This window comes from Bubalus bubalis, chromosome 12 (genome assembly GCF_019923935.1).
Source record: "Bubalus bubalis isolate 160015118507 breed Murrah chromosome 12, NDDB_SH_1, whole genome shotgun sequence".
Classification (NCBI taxonomy): Eukaryota; Metazoa; Chordata; class Mammalia; order Artiodactyla; family Bovidae; genus Bubalus; species Bubalus bubalis.
Window position 1 is genome coordinate 73,002,756 of NC_059168.1, and position 3,858 is coordinate 73,006,613.

Genomic DNA, 3,858 nt, shown 5'->3' on the forward strand with positions numbered 1-3,858 from the left:
TAAGTTTGATTAACTAAAACCCCAATGTTGTGAAGCACTTTAGAAATGCTATGATTTTTAAGTGTAGAAAGACTAATTCCACTACATAAATGTTAGGGATCATTTCAGTTCAGTCGTTCAGTCATGTCCAACTCTTTGCAACCCCATGAACCTCAGCACGCTAGGCCTCCCTGTCCATCACCAACTCCCAGGGTCCACCCAAACCCACGTCCATTGAGTTGGTGATGCCATCCAACCATCTCATCTTCTGTCGTCCCCTTTTCCTCCTGCCCTCAATCTTTCCCAGCATCAGGGTCTTTTCAAATGAGTCAGCTCTTCACTTCAGGTGGCCAAAGTATTGAAGTTTCAGCTTCAACATCAGTCCTTCCAATGAACACCCAGGACTGATCTCCTTTAGGATGGACTGGTTGGATCTCCTTGCAGTCCAAGGGACTCTCAAGAGTTTTCTCCAACACCACAGTTCAAAAGCATCAATTCTTCAGCACTCAGGTTTCTTTATAATGTTAGGGATAGTGGGCAGCTGAAAATGAAACTTCTTCAAGAGATGGGAATACCAGACCACCTGACCTGCCTCCTGAGAAATCTGTATACAGGTCAAGAAGCAACGGTTAGAATTGGACACAGAGAAACAGACTGGTTCCAAACAGAGAAAGGAGTACGTCAAGGCTGTATATTGTCACCCTGCTTATTTAACTTGTATGCGGAGTACATCATGAGAAATGCTGGGCTGGATGAAGCACAAGCTGGAATCAAGATTGCCGGGAAAAATATCAATAACCTCAGATATGCAGATGGCACCACCCTTATGGCAGAAAGCATAGAAGAACTAAGGAGCTTCTTGATCAAAGTGAAAGAGAGTGAAAAAGTTGACTTAAAGCTCAACATTCAGAAAACTAAGATCATGGCATCTGGTCCCATCACTTCATGGCAAATAGATGGGGAAACAATGAGAGACTTTATTTTTGGGGGCTCCAAAATCACTGCAGATGGTGACTGCAGCCCACGCTTACTCCTTGGAAGAAAAGTTACAACCCACCTCAACAGTATATTAAAAAGCAGAGACATTACTTTGCCAACAAAGGTCCGTCTAGTCAAAGCTATGGTTTTTGCAGGAGTCATGTGTGGATGTGAGAGTTGGACTATAAAGAAAGCTGAGCACCAAAGAATTAATGCTTTTGAACTGTGGTGTTGGAGAAGACTCTTGAGAGTCCCTTGGACTGCAAGGAGACCCAACCAGTCCATCCTAAAGGAAATCAGTCCTGAATATTCTTTGGAAGGACTGATGCGGAAGCTGAAACTCCAATACTTTGGCAACCTGATGTGAAGAACTGACTCATTGGAAAAGACACTGATTCTGGGAAAGATTGAAGGCGTGAGCAGAAGGAGATGACAGAGGATGAGATGGTTGGATGGCATCACTGAATCTATGGACATGAGTTTGAGTTAGCTCTAGGAGTTGGTGATGGACAGGGAGTCTTGGTGTGCTGCAGTCCATGGGGTCACAAAGAGTCGGACAGGACTGAGTGACTGAACTGAACTGAACTGAAACGTGAAAAATAATGTAAAAAATGTAAAAAGTTTTCACAAAAATTTATTCTTTATCCCAATCATTTCCAATAGTTTTATCGGTTAGAACCTTTTCTCCATGGACCCAATATTCTGGAGCTTTAGGAATTAATTATACTCTTAAAAAAATTTACTTATGTATTTATTTGGTTGTGCCAAGTCTTAGTTGCAGCATGCAGGATCTAGTTTCCTAACCAGGCATCCAATCTGGGCCCCCTGAATTGAGAGTGCAGAGTCTTAATCACTGGACCACCAGGGAAGTCCCAACAAATTTTATTTACTATTGAATCGGGATCCTAGAAGTTTAGAGCTGTTTTATCTTTTAAGTCATAGTTCAACTCCTACACATAATTTTAAGGTGAGTCTAAGGCTCAGGTTAGGGAGTTACGAGAGGTCACACTGGCAGTGGCAGAGCCAGCCCTGCATGCTAAAGGGAAAAAGAACGAGCACCTCTACAGGACATCATATTGCATGAAGGCAAGAACTGGGAGGCTCAGCCAGTAATGTCTGGCTTCTCTAAAATTAAAAGTTTTGCTGGAGTGAAGCCTAAGCCTCAAACCCTACTTACCACTGAAGACCACTAGAATGATCAGGCATGATCTCTGATTCTGGCGGGGGTGGGGGGTGGGGAGAATAAAATGAGAGTCTATGTAGGCCTAAAAGGTAAATGTAGAGTTGTGAAGTAATGTTTGCTAATAGTTGAAATAGTGAAAGAAATTACTGATTTAGTACTAGCTTGGGTTTTATACCTTTAAAAAAAAATTGATCTGTATAGAATCTAGTCCAAATAATTTGAAAAACCAAGAAAGAAAATAGGTGTATTTATATGTTCATAGCAGTAATTATTGGGCTTCCCTGGTGTCTCAGTGGTAAAGAATCCTCCTCCCAAGGTAGGAGACGTGGGTTCAATCCCTGGGTTGGGAAGATGCACTGGAGAAAGAGATAGCAACCCACTCCAGTATTCTTGCCTAGAAACTCCCATGGACACAGAAGCCTGGAAGGCTGCAGTCCGTGGGGTTGCAAAAGAGTTGGACACAACTTAGCGACTAAACAACAAACCAGTAATTATTAGGTATTATTTCTATATTTTTCTAGAAAGTGCACAGCTAGCCAGCACATGGTTCCACTCTTCAGCTTCAGCTTTCAGGCCCTGCCTCTATAGCATGTAAGAAATCCCTGCCTGAAAATATATTGACTCAGGATCATCTTTATCATTCTTCCCACTTATATTTTCCAGTCTCTCTCCTTGATTTCTTCCCCTTTAATCCTTCTACCCCTTGCTTGCTCTGAAGAATGAAGTCTTGCGCCTTTCCTCATGGTCTGGTGGTTAAGAATCCACCTTTCACTTCAGGGAACGCAGGTTCGAACCCTGGCTGGAAAACTGAGATCCCATATGCTGCAGAGCAACTATGCCCGAGTGCTGCAACTAGAGTCTAGAGAGTCCAAGCACAGCAATGAATGCTCCCATGTGATGCATCGAAGATCCTACGTGTGGCAAGTAAGGCCCAAGGCAGCCAAACAAATAAATTTTCTTTTACCAATTAAAAAAAAAAAAGAATTACATCTTCCCTCCAGTGGCAGCGCCACTGCTAAGTCATCACCTTGCTGTAACACCTACCCCTCCAGTCTCTGGGACTTTGCCTGACTTCTACTACCTGGTTCCTTTGCTCCCCCTCCCATTCTGCCTAGGGCCATCTTAGAGGAAGGCCTTTGACCTTCCTGATGCTAGGTACTGATTGCACAGAGGTGACCAGTGTTCTTATCACCATAGCCTGTCAATATTCTGCTCTGCCTGCGTATCTTGATTTAGTCCAACCTCCTGTTAGAGAATGATTGCCCCATGAGCTTTGCCCAGCACACTGGATGTGTTTGTCCTAGTCTCCTCCAGGGATACCTCAGTTCTGAAATGCTGGCCTCCTCACCTGGCACTTAAGGAACTCCAGAACACTATTTCCTACCCTATCTTCTGCATACTAGCCTCTAGACAGTCTGAACTAGTCACCTTCCTCATAGTTATTAGGTATCCTCTTGATTTCATGCTCAATTTACTGTGGTTTTTCTCCATGCAAAATACACCCTCAGGACTTTGCTGTCAGTTCAGTGGTTACCACTCCGAGCTTCCAATGCAGGAGGTAGTGGGTTCAATCCTTGGTCAGGGACTAAGATCCCATATGCCTTTCAGCGCAACCAAAAACATTAAAAATACACTTTCTCCTCACCCCACTTACATCCCTTCGGCTTAAATGTTCTGACCATAGCTTGTCTTGCCCAGCACATTCTCCTGTGAAGGAA